Below are 27833 nucleotides of genomic sequence, written 5' to 3' on the forward strand. Positions count from 1 at the left end.
CCTGCTGAAAACCTTTCCTCCATTCACCCAAGATAGAAAACTGATTTTTAAAATATAATAATAACAAAATAAAGAACCAAACCCCAGCTAGGACCTGTACTAACCTGCGTTGACAAAGGCAGCGAAAAACGAAGGAAGGGAAGGAGAGAAGAACAAAAGGGCTAATTATTTACTAATCTGAACATGTAGACCTTATTTCAAAGAACGCTGTGAAAATATTCCTTTCCTATTCCTGTTTTAAGCGCCCATGTTTTACATTTCTTAGGAAAAGGGGCTAAAAGCTAGAGCACCATATATTTTGTACAGGTAGGGTTTTAATATGCTTCAGAACCCCCAGTGCCTAATGAAAGCCTTTTAAGTAAATCTCACGAAGCTCTAATCTCGAAGAGCTTTCCATGTTCTTCTCTGCTGTTCTTATTTAATTTTTAATAAGAACAATTCCACGCAGCTCGAAAGCACGGCACAATTAAGAAATATTCCTACCAGGCATCTTTGAAATCTTACAGCATTCTCTTCCTTCTGTTTCCTGATGACCCTCAATTTGGTTGTGCCGAGAGGTTTGTGGAGAGGAGGGGAAAAATGAAGCTTATTTTTTAATTGCAAGTTCAATTTCACACTGTTCTTTATGAGATGGCAAGACCAGTTTTCAAAGACAGAAAGGGAACTCATGTAACTGCTGCCAGAAGGCTACACTGGAACATCTTAGTATCCTATTTTGAAATTTCAAGTGGCATCTTTGATCTGATTCCTTAGGCATTAGATGTCCTTGAAGTTTTATTGAGGTCATGAGAAATAATTTTTAAAGAAACAATTGTGTCTAAATCATAGAACCCCAACCACAAGTATTTTAAAGTAATCTAAACTTAACTCCCTTATAATGTTGTATGGTTTATAACAGGAGAATTATTACTTAGTTCTTCCTAGTAAAATTTACCTCACATTAATGTGTCCTTTCTAAAGAACAGTTTCTAAAGATTTAAATCTAGCCACAAATTTTCACTAGCTACTCCTATTTTTCAGCTGAGAATTCATGTTGACATCTATATCTGCATATCTAACATATCAAAACACATACATGCTTGCATATCTATGTGTGTGTATGACAACCACCACCAATGGTGTTGCCCATGTTGGTTAATTTCAAAAGCAGAAAAATATAATTGCAAACGTACAAAATTATGCATTCTTGTGTGGTTTGTTTTTTTTTTTTTTTTTTTGAGACAGAGTCTCGCTCTGTCGCCCAGGCTGGAGTGCAGTGGCACGATCTCGGCTCACTGCAACCTCCACCTCCCGGGTTCACGCCATTCTCCTGCTTTAGCCTCCCAAGTAGCTAGGACTACAGCTGCCTGCCACCACGCCCAGCTAATTTTTTGTATTTTTCAGCAGAGACGGGGTTTCACCGTGTTAGCCAGGATGATCTCAATCTGACCTCATGATCCACCCACCTCGGCCTCCCAAAGTGCTGGAATTACAGGCGTGAGCCACCACACCCAGCCGCATTCATTATTTTTATTTGTAACCCGCTCACTGCCTAAAATGAGATGTAGCTCACTAAATTAAGCATAATACAAATGAGACAATTATATATAGAATCATGAGAGAGAAAGAAAGAATAGCAATGAGACATTATTATACGTCAGAGCTACAGCAACATTGACCATTGAATGTAACTTTGCCTTTCCTAGTGGATGAGACAAAAAGGAAAACCTATTGAACTACATGTCTCTCCCTGTATCACAGGAGAAAATGTACAAATACACCATAAGTAAAATTTTCATGGCCACGAAGAGATTTTCACCTGAAGATCATATGGATCTAAGGATCAAGTTTACTTAATGCAAAAAAAAGCTTTTCCATCTGAAAGGGAGATTCACAAATTCTAAAGGTGGGGCTTATATTTTGCTCAAGAAGGACACTGGATTTGTTCAAACGCTTGGATGAACAAGGAGTGTCCCAAGTTCTCAGTCTCCAGATCATGTAACCTGCAAGGGCTGAATTAGAAACAAGTTTTTCCAAATCATAAAATAATTTTCTGCATGCAATGAGAATCATTTTCATGGAATGAGATCTAAGGGATCCCATTTTAGGGATCTCAAGAAACCTAACAGCCAATGTCTTCAAATATGGCTGTACAAAAGACAAAATATAGCAATATTGGTTTCTATTTGAACAATCTTGATGATAATAACTTAGAAAGGGGATTTCGACAGGTAGATGAGATAATGCTGTCCAAAGTAACAGAGTTCACTATAAGGATGGAAGTCAGAGATCTTGTTGGCTCAAAACGTTCAATGTCCCTCCCAACCATCGGACATCCCTAGCAAATTCATCAAGGTTATATCTCAGATTAGCCCAACTGCTAATATTCCATTTGACTTCTCTGGAGACTCAGTATCTTTAGAAACCAAATATCTTAAACTAAAAATTAACATCCTACCACACAAATTTAGGAGCTTGTAAGTTTATTTAACTCAGTCATAAAGGATGTTTTAAAAAATAAATTTATTGGGATATAATGTATGCAACATAAAAACTTATTTATCTCAATGATATTTAGTACATTTAAGAAGTTGTACAACTATCACAATAATCCATTACAGAATATTTCATCTCTCCAAAAAGATAATGCAGTTAATTTTTTTCACCCTCAAATCTAGGCACTAATCTATTTTCTGTTTTTATGAATTTGGTTTTTTGCTATTTTATATAAACAGAATTACACAGAACGTGGTCTTTTGTGTCTGGCTCCTTTCACTTAGCATGATGTTTTGGAGATTTATTCATGTTGGAATATGTATCAGGACTTCAGTCCTTTTTATTGATAAATACTTTTCCATTGTGTGGGTATATCACATTTTATCTATCCATTCATCATTTCATAGACATTTGGATTGTTTCCAATTTTAGTCACAAAAACAGCTTTCCCATCTGAAGGGGAGATTCACAGATTCTAAAGGTGGGGCTCATATTTTGCTCAAAAAGGACACTGGATTTGTTCAAATGCTTGGATGAACAAGGAGCATCCCAAGTTCTCAGTCTCCAGATGATGTAACCTGCAAGGGATGAATTAGAAACAAGTTTTGACAAATCATAAAACAGGTTTGTGCATGCCCCTGCTTTTTATCCTTCCTCTCCTTAGTGAATTTTTTTTTTTTTTTTTTTTTTTTTTTTTTTGAGACAGTGTCTCGCTCTGTTGCCAGGCTGGAGTGCACTGGCACAATCTCAGCTCACTGCAACCTCTGCCTCCCTGGTTCAAGCGATTCTCCTGCCTCAGCCTCCCTAGTAGCTGGGCCTACACATGCGTGCCACAGCACTTAGCTAATTTTTTGTATTTTTAGTAGAGATGGGGTTTCATCATGTTGGCCAGGATGGTCTCGATCTCTTGACCTCATGATCTGCCTGCCTCAGCCTCCCAAAGTGCTGGGATTACAGGTGTGAGCCACTGCGCCTGGCTGTGAATTTTTAATAATTACAAATCTAACACTTCTTGAAGGCTTATAATATTTGAGGCTTACAGCAAGTTTACACTAGTATCCAATTTAATTTTCACACTAACCCTATGAAGTACTATTTTAATAAATAAGGTATCAAGCCTTTGGCAATTAATTACTCAAGATCATCCATCTGGGAATAGGTAATAGGGAAACTCAAAAGCTCATAATCTCACCTATAATCGTAGCACTTTCGGAGACTGAGGCAGGAGGACTGCTTGAGGTCAGGAGTTCAAGACTAGCCTGGGCAACATAGTGAGACCCCCAACTCCACACAAAATTTTAAAAATTAAAAAAAAAACTTAGCCAGGTGTGGTGGTGCATGCCAATGGTCCCAGCTACTCAAGAGGCTGAGGCAGGAGGATGGCTTGAGCCCAGGAGTTTGAGGCTGCAGTGAGATATGATCCCACCACCGCACTCCCACCTGTGTGACAGAGGTCCTGTCTCAAACAAACAAACAAAAACTTCATAATCTTACCCCAGAGCCTCAACAACCACTGTCTCATACTGCCTCTTGACATTGTAATGCAGATCTCAGCTTCTCAGGAAAGTCCCTTCCTGATCTCTTGAGTAGCTTAGAGACTCCCAGCAAGTGTTGTGTAGAGCTCTGTGCTTCTTCGTGACACTCACGGCACTGGTAATTTCAGATCCACATTTCCTTTCAGCCTGTCAGTTTTATAAGGACAGAGAACTGAACTTAGCTCTGTTTTCTTCTTGTTATACCCTACTCCCTGCCCCATCTTGGACCTATCTTAATCCTTCAACAAACATGCATTAAATACATGGGTAACTTTTTAAAACTTTTATTTTAGGTTCATGGGTACACGTGCAGGTTTGTTATGTAGGTAAATTTGTGCCATGGGGGTTTGTTGTGAAGATTCTTCTGTCATCCAGGTACTAAACCTAGTACCCAATTGTTATTTTTTCTGCTCTTCTCTCTCCTCCCACCCTCCATCCTCAAGTAAGCCCCTTTGTGAGTTGTTCCCCTCTTTGTGTCCATGCATTCTCATCATTTAACTCCCACTTACAAGTGAGAACATGCAATATTTGGTTTTCTGTTTCTGCATTAGTTTGCTAAGGATAATGGCCTCCAGCTCCATCCATGTTCCTGCGAAGGACGTGATCACATTCTTTTTATGGCTGCATCGTATTCCATGGTGTGTGTGTACCACATTTTCTTTATCCAGTCTATCACTGATGGGCATTTAGGTTGATTCCATGTCTTTGCTATTGTAAATAGAACTATAATGAACATGTGTGTGCATGTGTCTTTATAGTAGAAGGATTTATATTCCTTTGGGTATATATCCAGTAAGGAGATGGCTCAGCCCAATGGTAGTTCTGTTTTTAGCTCTTTAACGAATAGCCACACTGCTTTCCACAGTAGTTGAACTGATTTGCATTCCCACCAACGGCGCATAAGCATTCCCTTTTCTCCACAATCTTTCCAGCATCTGATATTTTTTTGACTTTTTAATCATAGCCACTCTGACTGGTGTGAGATAGTATCTCATTGTGGTTTTGATTTGCATTTCTCCGATGATCACTGATATTGAGCTTTTTTTCATATGCTTGTTGGCCGCATGTATGTCTTCTTTATATGAGTAATTTTGAAAATTAAGACAACTTCCTAGAGTTTATGCCAGAATAAGTTTGTTAGCTGCCAAGCACTTCCAAAAAGTGGTACGACATTTCCACTTTTGTTAGAGCATTTAGTGTCGGCATTTAAATATTGGAGCATAGTTGCCAAATACAAAAAATTTAATTTCAGCATATCTGACAATAAGCAGAGCCTTTGGAAGTGAACTAACCAATGGGGTTGTTTTCTTCAGTGGGTTTGAGACAGTTAATTCATGTCATAAACCCAAGAGAAGATGCTGTCCTTTCTGGTTATTAGTTATGAATGTTTTTGTCTGCATGTCACAGAAACCTGTATAATAGTGGCCTAACAAACAGGGAGCCATTTTTTTTATAGGCTGAAAACCTTGGCATCAGGTAGTCCAGGCCAGTGCAGTGGCTGACAAGGTCATCAGAGGCCCAGATTCCTTCTAGCCTTTGCCTCTTCCATTAGCATGTTGGGTACCATGGTGGTAAATGGCTCCTATAACAACTTATCATGACTGAGACCAAAGTAGGATGAAACCAGAGGAGGATGGAATAGTCATGACAGCAAAAATTTTCAAGGGTCATTGTATCTATCATTCATTAATTTAACACATATTTATTGAGAAACTACTATGTGCCAAGCACTAATCTAAGCTCCAGGGATAGGGCAGAGAAAAAAGCAATATCTCTCTGCTCTTCTGGAGGTTATGTTCTAGGCAGCCCTCAAGCAGCTCCCATACTCTGAGTGTTTATTAAGGTCTAGGCCAGGATTTCCCACTTTGTACTATTGACACTCGGGACCAGATTGTTCTTTGTTGTAGGGTCTGTCCTGTACATTGTAGAATGTTTAGCACCATCCCTGGCCTCCACTCGCTAGGTGCCAGAAGCACCTGCTCCACTCCCACCCTAGCTGTGACAACCACGAGTGTCTCCAGACATTGCCAAATGTCTCCTGGGAGGCAGACTTGTCTCAGTTGAGAAGCACTGGTCAAGCATTTTTCTAAGTGTGTCACATGCGTTAGCTCATCTAACCTTTGCAACAACTCTGTGAGGTAAGTATCATTAACTCCATTTCAGAGATTTAAGAAAAGGAAAAAAAACAAAACAAAAAAAAACCAAAAAAAAACCTTAGCTATTGAGACACTAAATAAATTCTCCAAGGTTGCAAAGCTGGAAGCAAAGCCCACTTCTTCTCCAGTCCACCTGCTGCATAGCCTCTTACTGGGCAGGGGAACATCATGGCCATACTTAGCTGCCTGGAATTCAGGGTCAGTGACAGCACGACTGGCTGATCCTAATCCCAATCCATGCCTTCATATATCAAACACATAAAATGCATGTTTCTGGCTTAGAAGAGTGCCTAAAACATAGGAAAAAAATACTCAAGTGATAGCTACTATAGTCATTTTAGTTTATCTTATTATTGTTACTTCTTTTTTTTTTTTTGAGATGGAGTTTCTATCTTGTTGCCCAGGCTGGAGTGCAACAGCGTGATCTCGGCTCACCACAACCTCCGCCTCCCAAGTCCAAGCAATTCTCCTGCCTTAGCCTCCTGAGTAGCTGGGATTACAGGTATGCACCACCATGCTCAGCTCAGCTAATTTTGTATTTTTAGTAGAGACAGGGTTTCTCCATGTTGGTCAGACTGGTCTCGAACTCCCGACCTCAGGTGATCCACCCGCCTCAGCCTCCCAAAGTGCTGGGATTACAGGCTTGAGCCACCGCACCCAGCCTACTATAGTCTTTATTATTACCTGGATCTGAGCACATTGCCATCCAAAACAAAAATGAGGTTTATTTGCAAGAGAGAAGCTTGGGCTGGATGTCATGACAAAAATGACAAATAATAGTACATTATATAATAGCATATAACAGTGTCAGCAACATCCTGTTTCCTAATGCTGGGGGATCAATTTCATGTAATAGCTCTACTAAGATATTGAAATATAAGTAAAATAGGAAGGAAAGTAAGACACAGTCCTCTCTTACATCATTTGAAACTGGAAATTCATCCATCATAAGAACTTAACTGCTTACGGTGAGTTTAGAAGTGATAATATGTTACAGGATTTAAGAAGCATTAAAACCCTGTGTTTTGTTCAGAGACGATTCCATTTTATTCATCTATTGTTTCTGTCCATTAAGTCAAAAATGGATGAGAGAATTATGAAGCAGAGAGGAACAAATACCATCCATAACCACTCCTGCACGAAAGGAAGGACCCATAACTGAAAACCATGCCCAAGCCAGCTTGTTACCCATAAAGACATAAAAGGATTTCTTCACTCATTTAACAAATATATATACAGATATATGAAAATCAAAAAAAAATTGAGATTGTACTCTGAGTTAGACACAGTTCAAAATACTGAGGATACAGCAGTAAGAAAATCAGACAAAATTCCTTCTTCTTCTAGAGTTTTCATTCTAGTACTGAGGGGCAGAAAATGAACAGATAAGGACAATACAGAGACCATGTTTGCACTCAGGACAGTAAGACTCCATGACACTTTCCCCTCCTTCCTTAAATGGCTTTGTTCTGTGGAAACAAAGGCTCAGATGAGACTGATGAAGGCTGACAAAATGTTTCAGGTAAGATTCAACCAAAGAATGTTGATGAACCCTTTACTTTACAGATAAGAAAACTGAGTCCTAGAGAAAGGAAGCGTCTTGGTCAATGTCATACTGTGTATTAATTAGGAGTCTTTCTGATGCCAAAACAAACAAAAATACTCATTCAAACTCAATGCCCCAAAAAGGGTAAATTTGGGTCTTATAACTGGCATGTATGATGGGTAAATCTTGGCACCAGGTAAGGTTTGATCCAGGACTTCAGATCCCATTGCTGGAACACAGACTCTTTTGCATCTCTTAGTACTGCTTTCCTCTCTGCTTCTTGCTCATTGAGGTTCACTCTGCAAACTTACAAAATGACTGCCGGCAGTTCCAGGCTTACATGCTACTAGGCAGTAAAACCTAGTCTCCAAGAGCTCAGCTCTGCAGCCAGATTGACAAGTTCAAATCCCAGCTCCACCACTTGCAAGCTGTGTGGCTTCAGGCACATCTCTAACCTCTCTGTGCCTCAGTTTCCCCATCTGTGAAATGATGACAATAAAAGTACATACAAAACAGGACTGTTGTGAGAATTAAACAGATAATTCATATAAAAGCATGTTCTTAAAGCATTGCCTGGTAGAGAGTAAACACTCAGTGTTAGATATTATTATTGCCAGTTTTCCAATTCCAAGAGAAAGGGCTCCCTTTTCCCAATAACTCAGGCTGGGCAAGAAAGATAATCCATCCTGCCTGGGTAATGTGCTCATTCCTCAGCCAATCACTGGGGCTGGGGTGATAGAATACCCTGATCGGCCAACTTGGGCCTGGTTCCTACTGGAGCCGTGAGTACAGGAAGGTGCAGTCTGGTTTGAATCCCATGAGCTGAATGTGGGGAGAGAATAAATCTTCAAAACAAAATGGGCTGATGGCAGAAGGAGAACAAATGGATGTTGGGCTGACAAAGGAGACAGCTGTCTACTCCAGAGAAGCTTTGAGGCATGTAAGGAGCTGGGGAGTGGAGAGAGAGAGGGGGAGATATGCTAAAAAACAAAGATGAAAATTACTAGTGGAGACACAGTGGGCAAAAAGGATGGAAGGGGAGAATAGGGGAGCCACTGATCCATCACTGCATGGCAACTCAAGCAAGGACACCCTGAGAAATGAAATTGAGTCTAACTCTGACATCCTTTTTTAGGCTAACATTTCTGGTGTGGGGACGGGGATGTTGACTTTGTTGTTAAATTTATTCTGAGATTTTGCTATTTCTTTGCCCATTTTCAGAGACTTCATATTACACCGCAGATTTCCAGTGTCTCTTCTGACTAATCAAGACATTGGGGCCAGGCATGGTGGCTCACACCTGTAATGCCAGCACTTCGGAGGTTGAGGCGGGCAGATTGCTTGAGGTCAGGAGTTCAAGACCAGCCTGGCCAACTTGGTGAAACCCCATGTCTACTAAAAATACAAAACTTAGCTGGGCATGGTGGCGTGTACCTGTATTCCCAGCTACTCAGGAGGCTGAGGCACAAGAATTGCTTGAGCATGGGACGCAAATGTTGCAGTAAGCCACTATCACGCCACTGCATTCCAGCCTGGGTGACAGAGCAAGACTATGTCCCAAAAACAAAACAAAACCAAAAAAGACATTGAGCACTCTGGGGACTGAATTCCCACATGGCAATGAATGAAGGTGAGCTGACAAAGCTGGTACATTCTAGTTCCTTGACATGAAAAATGTGGCCCATGCACCAGCACAAGCATCATCTGGGAGCTTGTTAGAAAAGCAGAATCCCAAGCCCCATACCAGACCCTCTGAATGTGAATGAACAATATTCCCAGGGGATTCGAACACATACTCAAATGCAAGATGCCCTGTGCCAGTTCATCACAGCCCCGATGTGGGCCATGCCCACTTATCTCATTGAAGGTCAGGACCAGAACTAGGATATGGCAAGAGAATTACGGAGGGCATAAAATTCATGGAGGCCCTCATTCTCAATGTCTTGCAAGTGGCTCCTTGTTAGGGTTGTGGAAATGCAGAATGAAAACTTGGACAACCCTGAGAGCACACAGCTCACACAGCTTCTTTTTTTCTTTTCTTTTTTGATTGAGCCTTGCTCTGTCGCCAGGCTGGAGTGTACAGTGGCACAATCTCGGCTCACTGCAATCTCCACCTCCTGGATTCAAGCGATTCTCCTGCCTCAGCCTCCTGAGTAGCTGGGACTATGGGCATGCACCGCCATGCCCAGCTAATTTTTGTATTTTTAGTAGAGACATGGTTTCACCATGTTGGCCAGGATGGTCTCGATCTCTTGACCTCGTGATCCACCCGCCTTGGCCTCCCAAAGTGCTGGATTACAGGTGTGAGCCACCCTGCCCAGCCGTACACAGCTTCTTAAATGCTGTACCCTAGACGCAGCTCTTGCCTGACTCTAGTCCTGGTCCTGCTGAAGATGTTCAATTTCCTGTCAATATCCCATTTATATAGTATTAGGGCTAGACAGGAGCACAGAAAAATCTAGTACAAAGTGAGGAGCGCCTCTGCCCAGCTGCCCCGTCTGGGAAGTGAGGAGCGCCTCTGCCCGGCCACCCATCGTCTGGGAAGTGAGGAGCGCCTCTGCCCGGCCGCCCCGTCTGGGAAGTGGGGAGCGCCTCTGCCCGGCCGCCCCGTCTGGGAAGTGAGGAGCGCCTCTGCCCGGCCACCCATCGTCTGGGAAGTGAGGAGCGCCTCTGCCCGGCCACCTATCGTCTGGGAAGAAGTGAGGAGCGTCTCTGCCTGGCCGCCCCGTCTGGGAAGTGAGGAGCCCCTCTGCCCGGCCGCCCCGTGTCTGGGAAGAAGTGAGGAGCGCCTCTGCCCGGCCGCCCCGTCCGGGAGGAAGTGAGGAGCACCTCTGCCCGGCCGCCCCGTCCGGGAGGAAGTGAGGAGCGCCTCTGCCCGGCCGCCCCGTCTGGGAGGTGAGGAGTGCCTCTGCCCGCCCACCCATCGTCTGGGAGGTGAGGAGCGCCTCTGCCCGCCCACCCATCGTCTGGGAGGTGAGGAGCGCCTCTGCCCGGCCACCCATCGTCTGGGAAGTGAGGAGCGCCTCTGCCCGGCCACCTATCGTCTGGGAGGTGAGGAGCGCCTCTGCCCGGCTGCCCTGTCCGGGAGGAAGTGAGGAGCACCTCTGCCCGGCCGCCCCGTCCGGGAAGAAGTGAGGAGCGCCTCTGCCCGGCCGCCCCGTCCGGGAAGAAGTGAGGAGCGCCTCTGCCCGGCCACCCCGTCTGGGAAGAAGTGAGGAGCGCCTCTGCCCGGCCGCCCCGTCTGGGAGGTGAGGAGCACCTCTGCCCGCCCACCCATCGTCTGGGAGGTGAGGAGCGCCTCTGCCCGCCCACCCATCGTCTGGGAGGTGAGGAGCGCCTCTGCCCGGCCGCCCCGTCCGGGAGGAAGTGAGGAGCGCCTCTGCCCGGCCGCCCCGTCCGGGAGGAAGTGAGGAGCGCCTCTGCCCGGCCGCCCCGTCCGGGAAGAAGTGAGGAGCGCCTCTGCCCGGCCGCCCCGTCCGGGAAGAAGTGAGGAGCGCCTCTGCCAGGCCGCCCCGTCCGGGAAGAAGTGAAGAGCGCCTCTGCCCGGCCACCTATCGTCTGGGAGGTGAGGAGCACCTCTGCCCGGCCGCCCCATCTGGGAGGAAGTGAGTATCGCCTCTGCCCGGCCGCCTCGTCTGGGAAGAAGTGAGGAGTGCCTCTGCCCAGCTGCCCCGTCTGGGAAGTGAGGAGCGCCTCTGCCCGGCCACCCATCGTCTGGGAAGTGAGGAGCGCCTCTGCCCGGCCGCCCCGTCTGGGAAGTGGGGAGCGCCTCTGCCCGGCCGCCCCGTCTGGGAAGTGAGGAGCGCCTCTGCCCGGCCACCTATCGTCTGGGAAGAAGTGAGGAGCGTCTCTGCCTGGCCGCCCCGTCTGGGAAGTGAGGAGCCCCTCTGCCCGGCCACCCCGTGTCTGGGAAGAAGTGAGGAGCGCCTCTGCCCGGCCGCTCCGTCTGGGAGGTCTACCACGGAGGCCAGAAGCAATGTGGGGGCTGGACGTGGTGGCTCACGCCTGTGGTCCCGGCACTCTGGGGGGCGAGGCGGGTTGATCACTTCGGGCTAGGAGTTCGAGCCCAGTCTGGCCAACTTGGCGAAACATGAAAAATACAACAGACAAACCAACCAACCAACTCAGTGACAATAAAACAGGTCTACCCTGGAGTCATACTCTAATTTTTTCTATTTTCCTCCCTTTCTGATCCTTTATCCCACTTTCTTTTTCTTCCTCTTCCTTCTCCCTCTTCTTTGTCAAATAGAGGATTGAGTTATTATCACTGATCCATATAAAGTCCCTCTCTCATTTATTTTAACTCCCACCCCCCATTTCTATTCCCCGACTTCCCATGTGCAACCTTCCTAATATGTTTGATACGCATCTTTTTGTTTGTATGTATTTTTTAGAAAATGTTTATTGTTTTTGTGTGCAAAAAAAAATTAATTAAAAAAAATAATAAGAAAAAAAAAAAAATCTAGTACAACTCCTTATTTTTGCAATTGGAAACGTAAACTAAAAAAGAGAATACAACTGGCCCAGAGTTGGGCTTCTGATTAGTAGCAGAACAAAGAAGAAAATTCAGTCTCCTATTGCTAGGGCCCAGGAAGCTTTCCCCACAAAATCGCACCTGCCTCTCTTCCAAGTTGGCCGTAGGTCTTGGATAAGCTTATACTAAAGGGGATGAGGTCTTGCAAGTAGATTAAGGATCATGGAAAGCAAGATTTTCTAATTCTTTTATTAACAAATCATTACAAATGATCACCTATTGATAAATAACTTGGTTGCCTAGGTAACATGGATATACTTAAAGGAACTTGAAAGTACATTTTCTTTTACTTGATGGGAAAATCAATTTTTAAAATAATCAAAAGCAAAGATTTCTTAGATGTAACACCAAAAGCACAATCCATGAAGGAGAGAAAAGATAAATTGGACTTGATCAAAATTAAGAACATTAGAGGAATGAAAAGACACGTCATTGATAGGGATAAAATATTCAAACCTTAATTAGGCTGGGTGCAGTGGCTCACACCTGTAATCCCAGCACTGTGGGAGGCCGAAGCAGGTGTATTTCTTGAGCCCAGGAGTTCAAAACCAGCTTGGGCAACATGGTGAAATCCCATCTCTACAAAAAAAAAATAAATAAATACAAAAATTAGCCAGGCATGGTGGTGTGTTCCTGTAGTCTCAGCTACTTGGGAGGCTGAGGCAGGAGAATCTCTTGAGCCTGGGAGGCGGAGATTGCAGTGAGCCAGGATTGCACCATTGCACTACAGCCTGGACAATGGGAGTAAAATCCTGTCTCAGCAAGTAGAAGGAGAGGGAGAAGCAGAAGGAGAAGGAGGAGAAGGAGAAGGAGAGAAGAAGAAGGAGAAGGGGAAGGGGAAGGAGAAGGGGAAAGGGAAGGAGAAGGAGAGGAGAGGAAGAGGAAGAAGAAGAGGAAGAAAGAAAAGAAGAAGAGAGAGGAAGAAAAGAAGAGGAAGAGGAGGAGGAGGAGGAAGAAGAAGAGGAGGAGGAGGAGGAAGAAGAAGAGGAGGAGGAGGAGGAGGAGGAAGAAGAAGAGGAGGAGGAGGAGGAGGAAGAAGAAGAGGAGGAGGAGGAGGAGGAGGAAGAAGAAGAGGAGGAGGAGGAGGAGGAAGAAGAAGAGGAGGAGGAGGAGGAGGAAGAAGAGGAGGAGGAGGAGGAGGAGGAGGAGGAGAAGAAGAAAAACAGTTACCCAAAAACGGCAAAAGACTTGAACAGATATTTTACCACAGAAGACATATGAATGGCAAATAAGTCCATGAAAAATTGCCACATTGCTAACCATTAGGGTTCCTTAAACACAACAAAAGTGTATATGTACTGCCTCAAGGACTTAGCATCAGCTGTTCCTTCTACCTGGAATGCTCTTCCCGATATATTCAAAAAGCTTGTTCTTCATATTTTTATATCTTCATTCAAATATTACCCTCTCCACTTAATCCCTGCTTCCAGTGCCCCCTTCTCTCCTTCCCATCTTGATTTTGCTGGTTCACACTTATGACCTGACATGCTATATATCTCGCTCATTTACTTAGTCAGTTATCTGCTTGCGCCCTCTAAAATGTAAGCCCTCTTAGGGTAGGGAATTTTTAAATAGTTTACTCACTGCAGTATTCCCAGCACCTGGAATAATGCTTAGCACATATTACAAGCTTAATAATATTTGCTGAATACGTGAATCCACTTATGTCTTTGCTCTTCATGTGTTCATGGCACCTTACAGTAGCATTTTTGTGGTTATACTGCAGATATTTATCATTAGATTCAACAGTGGGAAAAAGAGCACTTGTCAAAATGCTTTTCTTTTTGAGTTATCCGTTCATATAACAGAATTGCTTGAAAACCAAAATTTAGTATGAGATAATGGATGTTATAGCACTTTATAAGTGGCAAAGCACTGCATTATTCTTAATAATCAGACTTACGAATACCCACAGGCTAATTTCCTGAGCCTGAGATAGCTTAATTCTAAGCAAGTCACTTTGAACTGTCTACACCTCAGTTTCTCCACCCATCAAATAAGCAGTTGAAAAACCAATGACATTTAGCATCTTTTGGGAAGTTTAGTGTGGGGGCATAAGAATCTAGACTGTTATCAGACAAACCTGGGCTCAAATCTTGGCTCTGCTCACACAACCCACAGGTCTTGGGCAGTAACTTAATCTCTTTAAGTCCTCAGTTTCTGCATCTGTAAAATGGGGGGGAAATGTCCCTGCCTCTTTGAAACGCTTTAAGAGAAAAGTGAGATAACACCTGCAAACTGCCAAGCAAATAGTACGGACTCTAAAAATGTTAATCTCTCCTTTCTTGAGTTTCTAATCCATTTGTAACTCATCATCAGTTTCATCTGATATTTTAGTTCCTTCTAACTTGTAGAGAGATTTGATGTTAGTTTTGATTCTAACATTTATAAATCTTCAAAGTGAAAGAATTAAAGCTGCCAGTCAGTAAAACTTAATTACTAAATGTTCCCAAGTAGAAGTTTCCCCCCAAAATTGAGTTCCACCCACCCATCTGGGCCCGGAGAGTCAGTAAGGGTAGCCACATTACACATTGCTCTATTTTAAATGCCACAATGAACAGCACAGGCTTAACTGCAATTAAATAGTCCCTGCTGACCACTGAATATACAGTACATCATGTCAGGAGAGGCAAAACTGTCAGATTAGTGGAAATTCATTTTGGGATTGCTGGGTAATTTTGAGAGCTGACAGCCAAAGAAAAATCCATGATCCCTTGTGTGTGGCAGTATAGATCACCCTTGAACAGGAGTTGTTTGGGAATTCAGAATGCAGAAGTGCTCCGGATTTGAAAGCTCACTTCTAGAGCAAAGTTGGGAAAGAAAATGTGAGTGACCAGATCATTGTTTTAAATTCTAAAAACTGGAAAGAGATCTCTATAGTATCAACTCCAGCTAGCAAACAGGAGGTGTGCTCATAAAGCTGGAATATGCTTTTGTAGTCAGTCACTTCTGAGCTAAGGATTGGGAGCTACTCACCGAGATAACAGCTGGACATTAGTTCAGGATGCTGAGAGGACCTTATGGTTTTGGACTTCTTTGTCTGAATGGACATGTTTAAAATTGTTTTCTGGGGGTTGCTTGATCCTAGATGAGGGTCTTCAATCTCTCCACTCCAACCAGCAGCCAATGCTTTCTATATGAACCTGCTTTCTCTATGAAAATGCTTTCTATGAAAACTTCTTGATGGGAGAAAAAAAACATTGCACTAAGTAGATCTGCTACGGAGGGCTCAAAAACAATAACTAACATGAATGAAGCTGCTCAATGTATACAGGAACTGTGCTTAGTGCTTTCCCTGTATTATCTCTTAGTCTCTACTTGGATCTTATGAGGTTGGCATCCCTGTACCCATTACATGGATGAAGAAGCCTAGAGAGGTACAGCAATATGACTGCAGTCCTACTGCTATGACAAGAAGTGACTAGGATTTGATTCTCATCATCTCGGTCTACAGCGGGGGTTCTCAACCAGGAGATTTTGCCCCACAGAGGGCATTGGGCAATGTCTAGAGACATTTTTGGTTGTCGAAACTGCTACCAGTATCTAGTGAATAGAGGCCACAGATGCTGCTAAACACCGTACAGTACCCTCCACAATGAAGAATTAGCCAGCCCTAAACATCAGCAGTACTGTAGCGAGCAATGCTGCTCCAGGACTGTGATTCTGAAGTGCAGTCCCTGGACCAGGAGCATCAGCATCAGCTGGGATCTTGTTAGAAATGCAAAATTGAGGCTGGGCATAGTGGCTCATGCCTGTAATCCCAGCACTTTGGGAGGCTGAGGAGGGTGAATCACCTGAGGTCAGTAGTTCGAGACCAGCCTTGCCAACATCGCAAAACCCCGTCTTTACTAAAAATACAAAAATCAGCCAGCCGTGGTGATGGACACCTGTAATCCCAGCTACTCGGGGGACTGAGGCAGGAAAATGGCTTGAAGAACCCAGGAGGCGGAGGTTGCAGTGAGTCAAGATCATGCCACTAGACTCCAGCCTGGGCGACAGAGTGAGACTCAGTCTCAAAAAAAAAAAAAAAAAAGAAAAAAAGAAATGCAAAATATAGGGCTTCACCCCAGACCCTCAGAGGGCATGGGACCAGTAACCTGTGGTTTAACAATTCTCCAGGTGATCCTGATGCAGGGCAAAATTTGAGAACCACTGGTCTAGGGCCATCAGAACATGTGACTGATCTCTGCTGCCCACCCTAAATGTTCACAAATCCTCTAAGGCTGATATGGTTTGGCTGTGTCCCCACCCACATCTCATCTTGAATTGTAGCTCCCATAATTCCCTTGTGTTGTGGGGGGGACCCCGTGGGAGATAATTGAATCATGGGGGAGGTTCCCCCATACTGTTCTCATGGTAGTGAATAAGTCTCATGAGATCTGATGGTTTTACAAGGGGAAACCCCTTCCGCTTGGCTTTCATTCTCTTGCCTGCTGCCATGTAAGACGTGCCTTTTGCCTTCCACCATGATTGTGAGGCCTCCCCAGCCACGTGGAACTGTGGGTCCATTAAACTTCCTTTTCATTATAATTTACCCTGTCTTGGGTATGTCTTTATCAGCAGTGTAAAAAAGGACTAATACAAAGACTAGAACAAAATTAGTATCAGGGCCTTTGGCTTGTAGAATTCTACCCCTGTCCAAATTCTAGACTGTCAGACAGCTTTTATCGTTTCTGAAGCTACAAAAGGGATGCCATTGGCCTGTCCAGGTCCTCCCCTGGGATGTCCAGGAACCAGACAACGTGATGGTGAATTGTTTAGGAAGACTTAGAGTCCCCACCAGTGTTTTTCAGAACATTGAGGTACTGTTATCTGCAATCACACTAATGAATATATATTGACCACCCTGCCCCACCCCCTCCAATTTATGTCAGATTCTGGGAGAGATACATGTACAGATGTCATCTCAATTACTACCATTAATAAGGATAATGATAATTACTGTTTCTGGAGGACTTTCCATGGGTTAGGCTTGCCTTCTAAACATTTGACCTGCATGATCTCATTCTTCATCACTACCTTGTGAGTTGGGTTTCATTACCATGTCCATTTTAGAGATGAAGAAACTGAGGCTTATGTCTGTATGTTACAGACCTTCCATCTGATGCAGCAATGCTCTAACTGGCTGCCAAATTAAACAAGTTAACTTTGTGGGGAGTGGAGAAAGGGCACCAGGCTGAGGTTCATGAAAGTTTTTCCACTAAAGTCAATTTCTCCCCTTATAAAACAGAAGGTTTAAACTAATGCAGACCTAATTTTCTTCCACTTCTAACTGGCTATAATTATAGTGTGTAATAATGTTTCTATTTTATTAGGATCAGCACAATAAACACTATCGCTATTTGCACTGATGTTTACATTGATTTCATTACATTTCACTGATACTGCACTTTTAAGTTTTCCAAGTATTTTCCCATCTATAATTTCATTTCAATTCCCAACTGTTCTGTGAGGTGCAAAGGGAAGATGCGTTGACTTCCTTTTATCTCTGAATACTGGAATGATCCTTGCTACATGCCTGGCAAGTGCTGAGTGCTTTATAATCCTTGTCTCTTGTGACCCTATGAAACAAGCATTACTATCCCTACTTTTTAGATGAAAAAACCAAGACTGTAAGCGCTGAACCTGCATTCAAACTGATGACACCCAACTGACTCCCAAGCCCCAAGCTCTTGGCCCCAGTATGCACAGGTCTTCTGAGAAACTGAGGTACAGAAAGAGCTAGAACTTCCCTAATCACATTTATTGAACTGAAGCCTAGAATAATTGCCTCCTCTCCTGTGGTCCCGCTACTAGAACACAACTGGACTCGGCCCTCTCCTTTTGGGGAGTGGGAGTGGGGCGGGCATAGAATCAATGCATGGTTCATCCTCACCGTGACTGAAATGAAGCTTACCTTCCCCCACTGCACTCCGCCATGCAGGGTGGGGTGGGGGCGGCTCTGCATAGCGCCTGCTCCTTTAAACAGATGCACCAGCCTCTTGGGAGATGAAGCTCGTTGGTTCTGTCACTCGTGAGTAATGCACCATAGCTCCCTAGTGGGGAAAATGCCAGATTATACAATAGCATGCTTTGCTGTGCAACTGTCTTTAGAATAACAAATCTCCTCTTCTGCTTGTGAGCACTACGCTTTAATAAAAACAAAAATAGTGGCCACAAATCCCAGCTCTAGCTAAAGGGCATTTCTTCTAAATTCATGTTACACCCCTCACCATACCCCACCCCCAACACATACCTTTCATCACTCACAGGGAGTGGGCAGCCCATGGCTTTATTTACCTTCGTGTTTCGGTGGGAGCAGACAGAGGAAAAGAGTTTCTCAGCCTCAGCACTGTTCACTATTGACATCTTGAGTGGAAGAATTCTTTGTTGGAGTGTTGGGGTGAGGAAGGGGGGCTGTCTTGTGCACTGTTAGCAGCATCCCTGACCTCCACCCACAATCCACCACCCACAAATCTGAGCAGTGCCCCCATTCCAGTTGTGACAATAAAAATATCTCCACATATTGCCAAATGTCCCTTGGGGTCTGCATACTCTTGTATGGAAAGCGTTCAGTCCCAACAGTGGACAACGTAAATTAGATCTCAGCAGCATAGTCCTAGCTGCAGGTTGCCCATTCCTCCCCCATGGCCCTTTAGGGGAAAATGAGAGTGTTGCAAATACCATGCACAGCCGCACAGCCGGGCTGGAAGGCTGGGGACGAGGGTGCTATGCAGAAAGCAGGCTTTCGGGTGGAGACGCAGCCTGAGCTCCTGCCCGCCTGCTCTCAGCTGCGCTGGCACCACCTTCACATGTTCCATACTTAGAGGTTAGAGCTCACAAGTGAGAGAGGCGCAGGAACCCAGCAGAGCCACAGGTTGGAAATAGCACACTCCGGGAATGCAGAGGGGATGGGTTTCCTTCCTGCCTGCATTCGAGCAGCACAGTATGGTAGAAATACATTTAGGCATTCTTGTTGCAAATAGGCATGGAATTAATGTTGGCCTCCAAGTACTTCCTCTATTTCTGAGACTTGGTATGCCTCCCAAAGGGTATTGTTTGCCCCCACAGAGTTTTTGAAATTTGGAATCGTTGCCAGCATTGGAATAGTGCTTTGTAAAAATGCAGATGTCAGATGTGAGGCTCCTTAAGAAAAATGGGAAGTCCTGGATGGATGTTACTGGGTAATTGGCCTGCAAGCTCACATGGCAACCCCAGGCAGGGACTGGGCGGTGGCGCCCCTGCAGATGAGGCAGGTGCTCTGGTGTTCCCCAGGGACCCACTCAGCCACTTCACCAGTTTACACCGCCTGCCTGGGCTCCCTAGACACTTGAGTTGAATGCCCCTCCTCTATGTTTTTAAAATGTGTTGTATTGAGCAATGTTAGATATATTCAAAAACACATTTAACACATGTATAAGTTAGAAAGCACACTAACAAAACTAGCATCCAGGAACCTACCATCTAACTTTAAAACTGTCACTTTATTCTAAAAATGGCATTGTAGTGTATGTAGTCTTAGGTGATTTTTTTTTCACTCAACTGTATGCTTCCGAGATGCATCTACATGGTTGCGTATAGCTGTGGCTCTTTCATCTTCACTGCTGTATAATATTCCAACATCCCAGAATTTCACTTGGCTCCCTCCTTCTCAGCTCCCTTCTTCTCAAGAATAAGCTTTCTAATGACACTGTCTCAAAAAGCTTTGGAAGCCATCAATTCAAACAATATGTTTTCTCATTCTTTCCTCTTCAAGCATTCGGTTTGGGTTTTTTTCCAAAACGCTTGCCGCAATTTGCAATTACTTGTTCTTTGTTTTTGTTTTTTTTGTTTTGAGACAGGGTCTCACTTTGTTGCCCAGGCTAGAGTGCAGTGGTACGAACAAGGCTCACTTGAGCCTCAACCTTCTGGGCTCAAGTGATCTTCCTCCCCCAACCTCCCATGTAGCTGGGACCACAGGCATGCACCACCATGCCCAGCTAATTGTTTGAATTTTTTTTTTTTTAATTTTAGAGATAGGGTCTCACTGTCTTGCCCAGGCTGGCCTTGAACTCCTGAGCTCAAGTGATCCTCCCGCCTCAGCCTCCCAAAATGTGGAGATTACAGACATGAGCAACCATGCCCCGCCTGCAATTGCTTTTTCAGTTTGCTCACATATTTGTTCATTACTATTTTTCAGCAGACTGTATGCTCCCTGCAGGGAGGATCTGCCTACTGTCTTCGCTGTTACCCCAGCACTCAGGCAGAACTCAACAATGTTCTTCATGCACAACAATGAATATAGGAAACAATGAATCTGTTTTTCTCAAAATTTGATAAGTATTTATGGACAAGGAAATGAGACTGTAGCCCCTGAAGAATGCTAATTGGCCTTTTAAACTGAAGGTAGAAGTTGAATATGCCTTATTCACAGTGCTTGAGGCTGAAGTGCTTGGTAAATATTTGTAAGGGTTGTGAAGAGAGGTGATGTGTGCAAACTCTGGGTCATGGCTTCTCAAGCACCTTGCCCACCCCTCTGCACTTACTTCTTTCCCCTAGCTGAAATGTGGGCATGGTAGTAAACCATTTTGAGCCAGACAAACAAGGAAGTTGTCAAAAAACAGTGAAGCAACAAGTAAGAAGGTGCTGGATGACTGATACTATGGTACTGCCATACTATAGCAGCCCTAGGCTTAGAGAGAGAAAGAGCTTCTTTTTTGGTTAAGCCAAGCTCATCCTGGGTCCCTATGACAGCAGTCAACCTCTGTGCTAATGAATACGGTCTGTTGGTAGAACCCTGCTGGGAGTGGAGGGAATTTGTTGCCCCTAAGAAGATGTACTCAACCACTAAGCAATCCTCTGACATTACTCTCCTATCTACTGCTCCTATAAAGGTGATGAGTGGGCCCCCAGGACCCAGGTACCCTCCCCGAAGCACCACTCCCTTCCCTTTCTCCAAGCTACACTCTCTGATATGTCTTTCCTGATCAACAGCCCTTTAAAATTCTCTCTCTCTTTCTTTCACCATTTGGTTCCATCTCACCAACACTGGTTACTGGACTTTATTCTCGGAGTATTAGATGATTGGAGTGGGAGATAGCAACAACAACAACAAAAAAGCTTGGATGGGAGTCAGAGGATAACCCAGTTCCAACGCCAAAGCCAAAATTTCCAGATTTTACCCAGAATCTTGTTCTGAACCCACCCCAAGACACAGAATAGATGGTCAAGACCCAAGAGAATGTAACATTTCCCAAATAGCTATGGCCTGAAAATGTTCAAGGCAGGCCTAGTCTGGTGCCTCCCTTAACCAAAATGAATTCCTCATAAACCACCTGTAGCTATGATAAAGTGACTTCCTGGAGAACCTGCCAAAACAAACCGTTTGTGAAACGTACACCAAGGAAACTAAAGGAAGTGACTTTCTGCAAGGGATCATTATTTATATACCAGGAAAATGTTGAGGGACATTTGCCAAAAACAATAGTTTTAGAAGCGTTGGTCGGCTGCCGATCCATCTGACAATAATTAGCTAGCAAGAGCCATTGTCTGCCTCTTCAGGCCATGTCAGGTTTGATATCATCAAGCCAGACCACCTGAAAATAAAAGAAGGCATATTTTTCATCCCCTGGTATTACTGTCAGTCTTTAATGGCATCAGCTCATGGGCAAACAAGATCTAAACAACAAATGGCAACCTTTTTTTGAGTTCTTCCTAAATGCCAGGTAATAAAGTATTCTATCTCATCAAAATATTATTTAAAAAACTATGATGTACATACCATCCCCGTTTCCATCTGAGGACAATCAAGGCCTGGAAAAGCAAAAGAATTTCCTGAAGCCCACCTTTCTAGCAAGCTGTAAATTTAGGATTAAAAACCAGTTCCATCTTTGTTCTTAGCAGGTGGGACAGTATTTCTCAAATTCCATGCATCTGTGGACCGCATCAAAAATGTTTGCCATATCTATGCAACAACTGTTATAAAGACGTGAAATGCTTTACTTTCAATAACTTTCCCTTCATTTTTGTTTTCCTAGATTTCTTTAAAAGGGAAATATTTTACAAAAACCATAAATGTAAAGTACCAAGTGTCATTGGCCTTACACAGATGACCAACTTGAATATGTCACAATATAAACATTAAAATGCTATAAAATTCTATCTGGACTTGTCTGCTGAAGGGTCTGAGCCTGAAGTCTCCTCTTCCTTTGTCAAAAAGGGAGATTAACAAGTGATAGTGTGATGTTAAAGACTAGGCTAGCACCAACTGAGACTTTCTCCCCAACCAGACAGAAGGACTTAAAGAAAATCCAACAGGCAAATCTTTCCTACTAGGAGTGTCAGTGTTACTTAATCATGAGTCAATGTACCCCAAAATCATTTTGTTGTGTTTTGTCTTGCTTTTATGAAATACCATATTATGCTCTGCCGTCATCCAAAAGATGTGTATTGGAAACATAGATTTACCCTTTTGTATATATTTTCTTTCCTTTTAGTTTAATTGACACACAATAATTGTACATATTTATAGGGCACATAGTGACGTTTCAGTACATATAATGGACAGTAGAGATTTTTAAGATTCCACATCAATAATGCACATACCACATTAAGTTTGATCATCTTGAAACCCATCACTAATTCCTGCTCATGGATTAAAAATCTAAGAAAAGCAATAAAAGTAAAAATGTACCTACCCTTTCTCAAGATAGATTTATCCACTAATTCATTGATTCATTCATTTCAGAAATGCTCATTGAGAGCCCCATGTGCTGAGAATAAAATGGCAGGCAATATAGACATTGTCCTGCCCTCACATAGCTTATCAAATGAAATCATGTTGTGATTGTAGCTAAACTAGGTGGCAACACTCATTGAATAGCAATAGTACAATTGAGTAAAGCCTTCCTGCCCTTAAGTAGAACATGGAACTGAGAAGTTAGACTGGCAGATAGATATGGAGAAGGAAGGATCATTATCTGGCCTCTCTCAGTCAGTTTTCTGAAGTGACAGCACTAAGCAACTGTTCCTGGTTTATTGATGGAGAGGAGCCAGCCTCCTGGATGTGTTGTCCAGCATCTGAGTTTCCACCATTTCTTTCACTTACTGCATTTCTTTCTCAAGTAGAGGAGTCCCAGTGCCCTCTCTTATCACCAAAGAAGCAGTTATAATCAGCCAATCCACATCTGGAATCAAAAAGACCTCACCCCAAGTCTTGGCTTCATCACTTTCTACCTGTATGAACTGGACGTGTGACTTTCCTAAGTTCCTTCATCTATAGAATAGGATCATAATACAACCTGTCTTTGGAGTTACTGTGAGGACTGAGTGAGACAATGCACAGAACTGTGATCACCTGATAGCAAGAAATAGTGTCCCTACAAGATCTTGTTGCAGCCTGAAATCCCACCCATGCAGAAATGAATGTATTAAGACCCTGAGCTACTACAGGCATAAAATATGAAAGGGCTTCAGAAAAAAAAGCACTGGGATCCTCACTTTGGGGGCTTCTAACTCCCCTGTTCCTGAGGGAGACTCACAGTCACCACTGTGCATGTTTCAAGAAGCCTTGATGTGTAGGAATGTGCGGAGTTACCCGTATTGCTGCCAGGCCCCACTTGTCATTCACTAAACCAGTAGTTCTCAACTAGGGGTTATTTTGGCCTCAGGGGACATTTGACAATATCTGAAGACAGTTTTGTTTGTCACAACTGGAGATGCTACTGGCATCTCATGTGTAGAGACCAGGAATGCTGTTCAACAGCTTACAATGCCCAGGATGGCCCCCACAACGGAGAACTGTCAGGTCCAAAATGCTAACAGTGCTCATGTTGTGGAATAAGAACTTTACCAAACCAGTGCCTGGTGGGGAAATAAATCCCTAGAATGTCCAGGTCGGGATATCTGTGCCCTAATGGAACAGCTGATACTAATGGGGATAATGAGGACATTTCTAAGGTAAAGAAGAGTCAGGCATGGGAATGTTTGGTGAGAGGGAAGAAGGAGGGGTTGGAGGAGGATGTCTGCTTAGTTGAATGTCTACTCCATGAATCTAAAGACAACAGAAAAAGGTGCAGTCAGAGGATTGATGGCAATGGGTCATTATTATTTTTTTTTTTTTTTTTTTTTTTTTTTTAGTGGAGTTTTACCTAAGGACCTAAAAAGGCCGGGGGGGAGTTTAATAAAATCAGAAATGTTATGAGCAACTCTGAAGGGTGATCCTGCAAAATTTCACACCCTTTAAGAACCTTGGAGGGCAAGTAGTTTGTGGACCAAATGTGGCTTGTGCCAATTTTTCTTTTTAACCTTTGAGCATGAGCCAATGCAACACAATGAGAAAAGTACAAGAGTAGAAGTGGGTACCAAGGTAGAGAGGCAGCCCAGACTCAATTTTACTCCAACACCCATTCATCTAAAATTTCTCTCCAAGGACACAGATAAAATGCAATTTGTTTCATAATAAGCCTCAGGAGTTTACGTTAAAGACATGATTATCCAGAGGCAATGAGAGCTGTCTACAGTTTCTTCTGTTTCAAGAATATTTCTAACCTAAAGAAAGACAGGATAGCTCTGAAGTTTCACCGTCAATTTCAGCCTGTGAATTATACAAAAAATAGAAATTTTGCATATTTGCAAATTTGCAAACCCTTTCTCTCCGACCCTCTGATCTTCTTTGGTGCCCCTAACAGCAAAGCCCAGCGGGAAGCTGGAGGCGGCCAGAGGCAGTTTGACTCAACTCCATCCAGGTGAATGGAAACGTGATAAGGAGCCTAGGCTGCAAAGGAAGTACTGCCTGCACCACTCAGCTGGAGAAGCCCCTTCATCTGGCTAAGCCTCAGTGTCTTCATCTGTAAGTTGGAGATGCTAAAAGCATCCCCCTCATGGTGCTGATGGGAGGCCTGGGTGAGATAAGACATGCAAAGTACCTGGTAAGGACACTGCTAATAGTAGCTATAATGGCTCGAGTATGCAATGCCCCAGCTTGGTTTTGAAATAGTCACTGATCCCAGCAATGAAACCACGGTAGAATAAAGGCTGTCAGCTTACAGCTTGGCCTACTGCTGATCTGACAGATAGTTGGGCTTCTGATGGAGCCTTATGCTCCATTGTTGAGCAACTCTAATTGGGAGAATGAGGTCCAATCCATGATCAATCACAGATATGCAAAATTTCTATTTCCTGTATAATTCACAAGCCAAAACTTCCAGTGAAACTTTGGTGCTATCCTGTCTTTCTTTAGGATAGAAATATTCTTAAAACAGAGAAATTGTAGACAGCTCTCATTGCCTTCTGGGTAATCATGTCTTTAAAGTAAACTCCTGGGACTTATTATGAAACAAGTTGCATTTTACTCGTGCCCTTGGAGAGAAGTTTTAGATGGATGAGTGTTGGAGTGAAAGCTTCTAGAAGCCGATCTTGTTTCAAAGGAAAAGAATGTGCTTTCAATTTTTGATGTATACAGTGGATTATTTTTATACCCATTGCTGAGTCTTTCATTGGAACACATACTGGCTATCTGCTGCCATAACAGTGAGGGAATTTTCCACGCTAACAACTGTGATCCTGTTTTATCTTTATGATGTGCAGAGGAAATGAATGTTTGGCTGGAATTAGCAACTTTTATCCCATCTTCTCCTGGGAGCCCAAGATTCAACAATAGCATTTAGTCAACATTTATTGGACTCCTTCTATGTGTGTGATACTGTGCCAGCATCTAGGGTTGTGATATTCTAGAAGGCATAGTTATAACTGGGTGAACTCGAGGAAGGGGCAAGGACTAGAGTTGGAAGTGATTATCATAATCAGTGAGGCTTTCAGCATGATGGAATGCACATGTACACTGGGTAGTGGAAGGAACATTTAATACAGGGACACCTTACATAGATGGAGGCAGGCTTTAAGGAGAGCAGCAAGGTACAGAGCCGGACATCTGGAATAGTGAAAGCAGGAACCATTCACCAGCCCAGGCCCGAAGGACAAGAAGAAAAAGTGCCACCAGAGCCCAAGAGGTGACTGCAGGAAGAAGGACACCTGAGGAGACCTAGAGCCTTAGTTAGAGGGACACAATCAGCTGTGGGAATGTGGCGGGGAGGGAAGTGGGGGACGCATACATCAAACCCTTTCCCACCCACCCTCCGACCTTCTTTTGTGTCCCTAGTGGCCAAGCCCAATAGGAAGCTGGAGGGCAAAAGGCCTGTCAAGGGAAACCCCAAGGGAGTAAGTGACTGGTAAGTGTATCTAGAGAGACATGAAAGTGATCTGACACGTGGCCCAGGAGGATGGCATTCTTTATGTGTGATGTTTGGATTTCATGCAAGGAAAATGCATTAAAATGAAGGAGGAGAAGGAGAAAGAGAAAGAGGAAAAGAAAGAAGCCAGAAAAGGCATAATAGGGAAGAAAGACAGGTAAACAAGCAATTACATGCAGAGGAAGTGTGTTCCTGCAGCAAGCACTGGCTGCTACGGGAACGTCAAAGACAAGTCCCTCCTTCAGGGTTGGGGAGTCAGGTGAGGCCTCCTGAAGAAGAAGCATCCATCCGAGTTGAAACCCGAAAGGCCAGCAGGAATCCGCCAGGTGAGAAGGCCAGGAATGACATTTACAAAGGCCCTGATGTGAACCGAGACATGACTGGTTCTTAGAGGTCAAAGGTAAGTATGGGGAGAGGCAAGAAGAAAGATCAGCGAAGGAAGCAGAAAGAGGACCAAAAAGAACCTCATATGTGACAACAAAGAGCTCAGATTTCATTCTATAGAAAATGAGGAGACATAAAGTGACAAGAATAAACTGATACTTTTCATGTTTTCCTCCAACTTGACTCTCAGAAAGTACATTTGATGCTGTCACCCATTAGCAAACACATACCAGTTTGTCCTTGTACTTGACCAAAAAAAAAAAAAAGAAAAAAGAAAGTATGTGGGGGAGATTGGTTTGTCTTTTGAATCCATGGCAAAGATCCAAATGGCAAAAAAAAAAGAAAGAAAGAAAGAAAGAAAGAAAGAAAGAAAGAAAGAAAGAAAGAAAGAAAGAAAGAAAGAAGGAAAGAAAGAAAGAAAGAAAGAAAAGTAAACACACAGGTGGCTCCTTTGGTTAGGTGAATGTTTCCCTGACAAAGGAAAGTGCTGATGTACCTCTCTACTAACCGCTGCATGCCTGAATAGAGATACCAGCATTTCAAAAGGCAACCTGACACACCTTTGGCATTTAAGAAATAGAAGTCTTAAGCCTCAGCACCATGAGCCGAGCCCAGATTAATGACCTTTCAGACTATAGGCTCAAGGAATTAGAAATAGGTCAGCCCTGCAAAGAATTTTAAGAAATCACTGAACCACTGCAAATCAGACAGCTTCTCATTGGTTCCACCCACTCCTAAGAAAGTGACCCTCCCCACTTCCTGGTTGCCTCTACTTCATCAGCTCCCTTCATTTTGGGTGCTGGGGGAACAAATATAGACAAAATATTGCAAAAATATGACCTTTGGTGCAAAACAAAGGAAATATAAAAACAGAAGTATGCCAATTCCTCATTGGGTTCCTCTTTCACGGGCCACCAGTTCGTGGAGGAGGGGTGATTTTCATACGGGAGTGTCCTTTGCATATTTGCCTTTTGCTGTAAGACATGGGTATGCAAT

General features: G+C 43.7%; 1 long non-coding RNA gene across 1 annotated transcript in view; it reads right to left on the reverse strand.

Annotated features, from left to right (window-relative positions):
• Positions 1 to 7543: 7543 nt before the first annotated feature.
• The window catches only part of LOC129474634 (uncharacterized), a 35457-nt gene continuing 15167 nt past the window's right edge, over positions 7544 to 27833 (reverse strand). The window contains exons 6-8 of the long non-coding RNA XR_010119533.1: positions 18143 to 18281; positions 12703 to 12825; positions 7544 to 8191 (exon numbers count right to left, since the gene is read on the reverse strand). This is a non-coding gene — a long non-coding RNA (uncharacterized lncRNA). The remainder of the gene's footprint in view (positions 8192 to 12702; positions 12826 to 18142; positions 18282 to 27833) is intronic.

The sequence above is a fragment of the Symphalangus syndactylus genome, chromosome 24, assembly GCF_028878055.3.
Source record: "Symphalangus syndactylus isolate Jambi chromosome 24, NHGRI_mSymSyn1-v2.1_pri, whole genome shotgun sequence".
In the NCBI taxonomy this organism is placed as follows: Eukaryota; Metazoa; Chordata; class Mammalia; order Primates; family Hylobatidae; genus Symphalangus; species Symphalangus syndactylus.